Source organism: Sciurus vulgaris (genome assembly GCF_902686455.1).
Source record: "Sciurus vulgaris genome assembly, chromosome: 5".
NCBI lineage: Eukaryota > Metazoa > Chordata > Mammalia > Rodentia > Sciuridae > Sciurus > Sciurus vulgaris.
In genome coordinates, this window is record NC_136465.1 from 79685915 (window position 1) to 79696885 (window position 10971).

A 10971-nucleotide genomic window follows, 5' to 3' on the forward strand; every position below is an offset into this window, starting at 1 on the left:
ATTCAAGTCATTGATCAAAGCTGATGGAAAGATTCTTGGTGATCAAGGCCACTGTGTGGCTCTGAAGAACTCACAGGGAAAGGGGACGTACTCCTACTGAAATGCTGCAAGGCCGTCCCCTCTTCCGCACAGGAGTACCCTGTGTCTGAGAACAAAAATGGAAGAGCAGAGCATTAAAGCAAGCCTAGGGCCCTCTGAGCATGTCACCCTCATGACTACACAAGTCATACATTTATAAAGCCAGGCACTTTATAAAGCCAGGCACTTTTGCAGGGCACAGTCTCACTGAGTGACACAAGGGGTGAACTGTTTTGAAGACAAAATTGTGACTGCCTAGGAGCTGAGTCTGCACTTTGCCCTGGGAACTTTCTGTGCAAAGATTCAAGATGGGATTGCCAAGGAGCTTTGGTAATGACCTGCCTGAGGAAATTCTTTGCAAAGGTACAGTACAATAACAGTCTTGACCTTGAGCTCAGACACCAACTGCCAGGGATAGAGAATTCTGAGCATAACAAGAAAACCCACAATATCTTGCAAGTGCTGCAAACTTCAGGTCTGCCTGCTTTGCAGAAACTTTCCCGCAAATAACCTTTTGATGATAAAAACCTATAACATGCTGTGCTAGCCCTGGGTCACTGTTCCTCCACCAGAGGCCAGTGTCCCACCTGGTCCCAGCTTTCTCTTTGTAAAAATTTGAGTGTCTTTCTTAATCCCCCGCTGCCCCTCACCACTTTCTAGGGTTCAATCATGCCGGTTTCAGAAAACAGATGAATAGATGGGGACATGATCTATCTGAAGGTTTAACAACTTTGTTAAAATTTTATTCCATTTAAAATGTACAAAAACATTAGTATAGTCACATAAAACTCAGTTGTTGAACAAGGTTATAAATTTCCTTCTTTTAATAAAACTTGCCATTAATAAATGTCAACATATTCTTGTTTCTGCATTTTATACAAAATTATAAGAAACCAGATCTTAAGCCCTTATAATTGTTATATGGATTTTGTAAGTGATATTTTAATATTTTCAGAAAAGTTTGCTGAGTTATTACAGTAATTACAATAATTTTATGCCATTGTTTAAACGAACACATTTATGATATTAAAATTATAGTACTCTCTAGATAAATTGAAAGATATTTTAAGAATGAGAGATGATGGTATAATGAATTCTTCTATTACATATAATTATATAGCACCAATAAACAAATAATTTAATAGGGGCCTAAAAGTACCTTAGACAAAAACTAACATTTAAAATCATATCTCAGTCTCAAGAAGGTCTTCCTTAATTGAGGAACTGAAAGAAATGACTTTCTAATGGCAATTGAAAATGTGTAACAGCTTCAAAATTGGGTCATGATCAAGGTCTTTTCTTCTTAATTTCCATTATGGAAAGAATCTTTTTCTGAATTTTTCATGTGTTTGTACTAAATCTAATATTCTTCAATACTGTACTTAGTATACATAAACAAAAGTGACTCCAAAAATATATTTTGGCACTTCACTTATTGTGTTCATATTTTATAATAATTTTACTAGATACTAAACATAAAATAATAATCTATATTTTAATAAGAATTCATGATGAAATAAATCTATCTCAAATGAAACAGATAAAATGTGATTTATATGTGATAGTCTTTGTATCCAATAAAGTTGAAGATCCAAACAGTATAATCTAAACAACTCTAATCTCTAATACATATATGTGGTACACATTACCAAAAAAAAAAAATGCCAGTGATTTCTCTACAAGTGTTGACTTTACATACTGTATAAAGTAAATCATAATTTTTTCTAGTGGAAGATAACCTAAAGATTGTATGTGAAACAGACATAACTTCATAATTTTAAAAAAACACCTATCATTTTTTTCATAATTATGTTACTTTCCAAAAAAATTTTTAAAGATATGTTATTGTGAATCTTTCACAATATGTGTGAATCTTTCACACATTCGTGTGTCCTTTTATTTAATAATCTTAGGTAAAATTTTTGGCATATGTTTTTAGAAATTATTCAAAAACATTGTATTATTCAATTTTTCAATGCTATGATCAAAATTTTTGACATTAATAACTTAAAGGAAGAAAGTTATATTTGGTTCATGGTTTCAGAAGTTTCAGTTCATGGTCAACTAGCTCCACGTCAGAAACATCATGTGGAAGGGTCTGGTGAAGAAAAGATGCTCATCTCATGGCAGCTGGGAAACAGAAAGAAAGAGGAAAGACCAGTAATAAAAACTCCTCCAGCACACATCCCAATGACTGATCTCCTCTTACAAAGTTCTACCTTCCAGTAGTCCATTTCAATATTAATGGATTAATCCCCTTATGAGGTCAGAGCTCTCATGAGCTAATCACTTCCCCAAATCCCTGCCTCTGAACATTACATAATTGGGGACCAAACCTTCAATACATGAGATTTGGGAACATTCCAGATCCAAACCATAATATTCTACCCTTTTCCCCAAAGGTTCATTCACATCTTAAAAAGTAAAATAAATTCAGTCCATCTCCAAGTGTTCCCACAGCCTTAACATTTCCAACATTGCACAAAAGTTCATGTCCAAAGTTTCCTTTGAGACTCAAAGGAGACCCTTATCTGTTCCTATGAAAATAAAAATAAAGTCATACACTTCCAACATATAGTGGGACAGAGTAAACATTCCCAGTCTAAAGAACAGGAGTAGGGGTCTAGAAAGAAGGAATGGGATGAAAACACAGCAGGGAAAACATTAAATTCTATAGTTCCACATCTGGCATCTGGGGAATGTGGTAGCAAATTGTGGCTCCCTAAGAGTGGTCAGTCCTGTTCCTATGGTCTTGTTGGTTTCAACCCACATGGTCTCTGTCCTGAACTACTTTAGCCTACTGCTTATAGCTTTCCTTGGAAGACATTACAAATTTCTGGCATCTCTAACTTCTTGGCATCTCCATTGCAGGTGCAGCTTCACTATCAAAGCTTTACACATGTCCTCCTCACATAGTGCTGCCTGCAGGGACCCAGACCCTGCCATACATGGGACTGCCATATGTTGCCTTTTACCCCAGGTCTTCTGGTAGAATCAGGGTAGAAGCTTCCATATCCCCCTAACTCTTGTGTTCTTTATTTCTGCAAAACCAGCACCACTTGGATGGTGCCAAGTTCTGCTGAGACTGTAGTTTCCATCCCCTATTGACTATGGGTGCAGTGACTCTGATTGTCTTGTTGACTGAAAATGGTGAAATGAATCCTGGAAAACAACATCCTGGATGACCCTGTGGGGCCAGAACTCCTTAAGCCTTTCTTCTCAAAGGATTGTCTTTCAAAGGAGTTTTTCACTTTTACTCCTTAAGCCTGTGGTGGGTAGGGTCTTGGTGATTCCTGAGATGTCCTTAAGACAGCTTCTTTATTGTTTCCATGCAAAGTATTTGACTTCTCTCTAGTAGGGCTCATCTGTGCTACAACCACATCTTCCTTAGCCCCAATTTTGCATATGCTTTTCTGATCAAAGACTTTCAAATATTTCTGCTCTGTCTTTAATTCCAATTCTCAAAGTAAATCTGGTTGAAGGCAACCAGTATCACCACACCATGGCCTGAATATCATAGCCTTAAAATTTCCTCCACCAAATTAATTAGTCCATCACTTTAAAATCAATTTTACCCAAAATCTAAGGGCATGGAAAAAATGTAGATAAGTTCTTAACCAGAAGGTAACACATTACCTCTAGTCCAATTCCCAATAGATCCTCATTCCCACCTGAAACCTCAGATGCACGGTCTTTTGGTCTGCTGATCTGTCAGCATTCAAGTCTTCTGAACTCATATCAGAATTGCCCACTAATCTCCCTTATAGGGTTTCCCTAGCCTGCATCACCAAATATTTCCAAACTTCTCCCACAAACCAGTACAAAAGGGTTTTGAACCACATGGTCAAGTATAGTCACAGAAATGACCCCACTCCTGCCACAAACATTTTGTGTTAGTCGGCTTGTCATCACTATGAATGAAATACCTGACATAAACAAAAAAGAAAGAAAGATTACTATTGTCTCATGATTTCATGGATTTCAGTGCATAGTCAGCCAATCCAAGGCAGAAACATCAGAGTGGAGGAATTTGGCAGAAGAAAGCTGTCAGCTCAGAGCAACCAGGAGGTGAAAAAGAGGGAGAGGAAGAAGCTGGGGAGAGGATAACCCCTTCCAAATTAGTGACCTAATTTGTTCAACTGGGTCCCGACTCCCACTAGTCCATTTAGCTCTCAGTGAATTAATTAACCTCTCAGGATCTAATCACTTTCCCAAATCCCCACCTCTGAATATTTTTGCTCTGGGAACCAAGATTTAAACACATGAAACTTTGGAAGACATTCCAGATCTAAACATAATAGATACACATGCTGGAAAAGGGGGTAACAACCATAATGTTGCGGACCCCATCAGTTTGATTTTTGCAAGATTTCACAACACATCCCTGTTGTTGATCTATGGATTTAAAAGTTTCTACTCTTTCAACATGCACCTTGCCTGCCACAGAACCAAGAGAAAGGCCTATTTCAGTTTCTTGTTTCTACAACTAACTACAAATGAAAGTTTGAAGGACAGATGATGCTAGTATTCTGAATGAGAGAGAGAATGGATTTATTCTTCAATCTTTTGGAATTTCAAACTGATATGTGTACAGATGGTCACATGACAAATGCCAAGAGGAAGGACACCACAGTTTGCAAAGCCTTTATGTGGACCTTTGTGCTGGGATCTTGGTATCATATGCCTTGGAACTACATCTTCCTGAGATGTTTATAGTGTTTAGATTAATAGCAAAAACAAGATCAGTTAAGTAATAAGTGCACACTGGTGAACTTGAAAGGTTTGTAATGTTCCTTATTTTATTTTCAAAGTCCTGTTTCCTTTGTGGTCATTCACCCACTTGGTCTCTTCAATGTTTACAACAGTAGGATTTTTTTAAAGTCAACATTCTCAAAATAACCTCTGAAAAGACACTCCTATATCTCCTTTTTTTAGGTTAAGAAAAGTATTTTGTAGAAACTGGCCATATGTAGCAAATAAAATTTGAAATATGCTGAGGCTAGTAGCAAGCCAGTTGCCATATGACTACAAAGGCAATAACTACAATAACTCTTACTTATCCATCACATATACCTAGGTTGAGCACAGGTTTTGTTTTCCATGACATGGATTTATTTTATTGTATTTATTTTTAATGTTTTTATTAATGAATTATATATGACAGTATATATAAGTTTGACATAATCAAACATGCATGGAATATAATTTGCTCCTTTTCAGTCCCTAGTGCTTCCTTTTTCCCTCCTTTCCACCCTCCCCATATTCCTTTTCTTCTACTACACTGGTCTTCCTTCTATTTATTTACTGTTTTTTTATTGGCCTTTGTAGATAGACATAAAGGTGGAATTAACTGTAGTATATTGTTGTATATACCTAGCATAATTGAGTCAATTTAATTCCACAGTTTCTCCCTTTACCTATCCCTTCTCTTTCCCCCTAAATCCCTTTCCTCTACTCCTCTGATCGCCTTAATATTTTCATGGAATTCCTACCCTTTTCTTCACATACTTCAATCTAGCCTCTACACATTATAGAAAATATTTGACCCTTGATTTTCTGAGTCTGCTTATTTCACTTAACATTCTCCACTTAACATATTCTCCAGTTTCATACATTTGTGAGTAAACGCTATAATTTCAGTGTTCTTTATGGTTGGGTATTTCAATACAGCAAGAGCAGAGAGAACCAGCTCAACTGAGGGAAATTTTGTCTTCATCCAATAACTGAATTTCATAGTACTATGAAGACACAGACAAAAATTCTAACAACTTTTTCCTTTAATTGGATGGAAATGATGCTCAGTAGAAAATTTACCAAGCATGTTGGCTGAAAGTCACATCTAATACATTGATTGTGATTTATAATGTTCTTTACTGAGTTGTACGAACATCTGGTTTCTGTATGTGCACTAAAATTTATTTCTTTACATTCTGTGACCAATGTCAAGCAGAAAGCAGGACAGGATGCTAAAGGATGAGTCAATGATGTTTTTATGGAAAATATTGTTAGACCCAAAACAGTTCAAAATAACTACTATCCATTTAATTTATGTCCTTGGCACAGACTGGAATCTTCCATAGCAGGTGTTGAGGAAAAGTGGAGTTCTCATTTGTTAGCATGCAAATGAAGACTTATTCTCTTTCATGATTTTTCAACTTTTTCCCTTGTCTATTTCTACATAATTTGGATTCATCCAATTTGAATGTCAGCTAGTAAAATTTCAAATTTTAATTTTAAAACCTAATACATAGAATTATGCCAGAAATGCCTAAATTGATTAATGAACCTTAGTCATGTCGACATGATCTGAATGGTTCATTATCACTAAGATTTATTTTGAGACATTGGATTTAGTTAGGGAAATTCAAAACTTTCCTAGCTTTTTCCAAGAGCCCCAGTGAAAGCTAACCTGCCCTCCAACTGAGTGCTGAGAACTAATACTGACATAACATGTGTTCACAAGCCATAAACACAGCCACTCACATTCACCAACACTGCCAACACATTTCATTTGGTTTCTAAACAAGTTCTAAGAAAATAAAACACATGGATCATTATCCTCTAATTTCCAATATGAGTCTCAGAGATTTAAATCCTCTTCCCTCACTCTCAGGCTTCTTAGCCCATAATCTTTATCAAGCATGCCTCTCATACTTAGGCCTTTTACAAGTGCTTCCCTCCTGACACTATTTAATATTTCACTGTTCCTTAATGAAAATATTCAGGTATATTATAGACATTCCTGATACACACTTTCATTTTCATTGGAATTATATTGCAAACAAATATTGGGACACAATAGCTACCTGAGGAAACTGACTCTATCCCCCCAAGAACATGTTACATATTTACTTTTATTCAGGCTTTTTTTTTTTTTTTTTTTAAGTTTTCTTTTAGTTCAAGTTAACAAATGTCTTAATGAAATGTGATGGATGGGACTTATTTTTAGGCACCATTCTTTTTTCTTTTTTTTTTGTGTTATAGGGAAAGAGTACAGTTTCTAAAGTAATGTTCTAATTATGTAATACGATGAATAGTTATACCTTAATATCATGTTTAGTCATTTTCCTAAACTTACTTATTATGCTGAATAATTTGCTGCTTATTTCTTTGTGGAGTATGTTGGATTATCCATAGGAAAATACAATGTATTTGGCAAATAAATTTGTTGTGTCATTTGCATTCAAATTTTCATGAGTTTTTTTTTTTTTTCCCCGCATTTCACTAATAACTACAACGTAAAACAACTCTTAATTCTGGAATCAGTAAAAGATTCTACATTTCACCATTAAGCATAATGTTTCTGCAAATGTGTAGTATGAATCACTTATTGGGTTATGACTTCCTTCCACTTCTGAGGACTCAGTTGAAATTTTGCTTTTATAATATTTCAAAATCTGTTAGTGGTCAGGTGCAAACGCGAGACAGAACACATTCAAATTTGAGCGGGAAAGTTTAATATAAAGAATTATTTACTATAAGAGGATGGGAAATAACATGGGATTGACAAGAAAGAAGTAAAGATGACTCCACAGAATAAAAACTGCTGTCAGAGGAACAAGCATCCCTAGAGCTAACACAAGGAGCCTACAGTACCCCTGTGCATACACACACACACACACACACACACACACACCCACAAACACACACACACACACACCATCCCAAGGTTAAGAGCAAGACTCCATTCTGGACAAAGCAGCCTTGGCTCACCTAACAAAGCCACCAGAAATAATTGTGATTGGAAATGCACTATATGACTTTATAAATACTATACATTTAGACTGAATTACATTTTTTAAAAATATTTTTCTCTCCTCAATAATAAGTTAAACAGCTTACTGTAACTTCTTTTTTTTGTAAACTTTTTAAATTTTTAACTACTTGAATCTTTTGTAATAATCTTAAATTAGATCACATACACACTGTGGGCTATACGAAATTATTTCCTTTCTTTATATACTTATTCTACAAAATTTTTTATTTTTTTTACTTTGTAAACATTTTTGTTAAAACCAAAAATATAAACATACATTAGCATAGATTTGTTTATATAGCAGCATCACACATATGTGAGTAATACATGGCGTTCTGACATTATGACCGCTATAGCAACCTGAGATGATAGGAATTTTTCATATCATTCTTAAGGGGCCACCACCATATATGCCTTCTGATATTGATGAAATGTCATAATGTACCTGACTCTATTGGAGGTACAATGGACATACACTAAGTTGTACATATTTAAAATACATAATTTGATAAGTATCATGTTTATATGTCAGTGAAACCATAACTGTAATCTAAGTAACAAATATGTATATTACCTTCAAAAACGTCCATTATGTCCCTACTTAACTCATCTATTCTACACCTCTCCATTTTTCATGTTCTCAATTCTCAAGCAACTACTGATCTGCTTTGTTTCTATAGATTAGTTTCCATATTCCAGGATGTTATATAATTGGAATCATACATCATATATTTTTTCTTGCCTGGCTTCACTCAAAATAACTATTCACTTGAAAAACTATTGAAAAATTCTTCTATGTTGCTATATATTTATATATACATTCTTTTTATACAGAACAGAAGCCCATTATATGGAAAACACTATCTTTTTTTTATCCAGTCACTTGTTGATGAATATGCAGACTGGCAGGAATATAAAATGGCACAACTACTTTGCAACAGATGCATAGTTTCTTAGAAAGCATGCCTGCAATACCTACAACTCGGAAGGCAGAGGTAAGAGGGTTGCAAATTCAAGGCCAGCCTCAGCGGGCCACATAGCCCATCTGGTAGAGTGTCTTCCTTGCATGCTCGAGGCCCTGGTTCGAGTCCCCAGCACTGTCCGATTGTGGAAATAACAAAGGCCACCTCAGCAATTTAATAAGATTCTGTCTCAAAATAAAAAAAATAGAAAGGGCTGGGAATATATCTCAGTGGGTAAGCACTCCTAGGTTAAATCTAGAGTATCAAAAAAAAAAAAAAAAGTTAAGCACACTGTACATATGATTTAAATATTACGTACTTTGGTTTTCCAAATAAATGAAAGTCTACTCCCATGCAAAAACTTGAAATGCATGTCCACAGTAGCTTTAACTTTAATATCCCTGAATTTTAACTGAAAGAAGAAATAATAAGGAATTTTGTCCCAAAGGAAGTATTGTATGATGAAATAACTGCTAAATAATGGATAAAAGTGTACCTTTTTCCCCACATCCTCGCCAACACCTGTTGTTGCTTGTGTTCTTGATAATCGCCATTCTAATTGGGGTGAGATGGAATCTTAGGGTAGTTTTGATTTGCATGTCTCTTATTACTAGAGATGTTGAACATTTTTTCATATATCTGTTGATTGCTTGTACATCATCTTCTGTGAAGTGCCTGTTCATTTCCTTAGCCCATTAGTTGATTGGATTATTTGTATTCTTGGTGTAGAGTTTTTTGAGTTCTTTATAGATTCTGGAAATTAGCGCTCTATCTGAAGTATGAGTGGCAAAGATATTCTCCCACTCTGTAGGCTCTCTCTTCACATTACTGATAGTTTCCTTTGCTGAAAGAAAGCTTTTTAGTTTGAATCTATCCCAGTGGTTGATTCTAGCTTTTATTTCTTGTGCTATGGGAGTCCTGTTAAGGAAGTCTGATCCTAAGCCAACAAATTGAAGGTTTGGACCTACTTTTTCTTCTATAAGATGCAGGGTCTCTGGTCTGATTCCAAGGTCCTTGATCCATTTTGAGTTGAGTTTTGTGCAGGGTGAGAGATAGGGATTTAGTTTCATTCTGTTGCATATGGATTTCCAGTTTTGCCAGCACCATTTGTTGAAGAGGCTATCTTTTCTCCATTGCATATTTTTGGCCCTTTTGTCTAGTATGAGAAAATTGTATTTATTTGGGTTTGTGTCCATGTCCTCTATTCTGTACCATTGATCTACCTGTCTATACGGAGATTCCTCAGAAAACTTGGAATGGAACCACCATTTGACCCAGCTATCCCACTCCTTGGCCTATACCCAAAGGACTTAAAATCAGCATACTACAGAGATACAGCCACATCACTGTTCATAGCTGCTCAATTCACTATAGCCAGATTGTGGAACCAAACTAGATGCCCTTCAGTTGATGAATGGATAAAGAAACTGTGGCATATATATACAATGGAATATTACTCCACCATGAAGAATGATAAAATCATGGCATTTGCAGGCAAATGGATGAAATTGGAGGATATCATGCTAAGTGAGATAAGCCAATCTCAAAAAACTAAAGGACGAATGATCTCACTGATAAGCGGACGAGGACATATAAGGGGGGTAGGAGGGGATAGCATTAGGGTTAGGGTTAGGTTTAGGGTTAGGGATAAGGAGGGTGGTAAGAATGGAGAATTGAAGGACTGTATAGAGGGAAAAGAGGGGCGGGAGGGGTGGGTGGAAGGGAAAAATAACAGAATGAATCAAACAGTATTGCCCTATGTGAATTTATGATTTTTAATTAAAATTTAAAAATCAAAAAAAAATAATGGATAAAAGTGAAGTTTATTAAGCTTTAAATAATTTCTTTGAAAAGTAAAAAAATAAATAAACTAAAAATGATCCAAAGAACTTTACTTAGGAAATTCCACTTTTTAAATTGAGTTGTCTTTTTTATTATTTGTTGCAAGAGTACTTTATATTTTAGACACCAGTCCCTTATATACATAATTTGTGAATATTTTCTTCCACTCTGTGGAATGAATTATCACTTTCTTAAAGGTATCATTTATAGTACAAGTTTTTAATTCTGAAGTACCCCAGTTTACCTGCTTTTTGTCATATCTAAAATTCGTTACTTAACTCATGATAACTCATGAGATTTTTATAGATTGGGCTGTTATATTTAGATCCACTT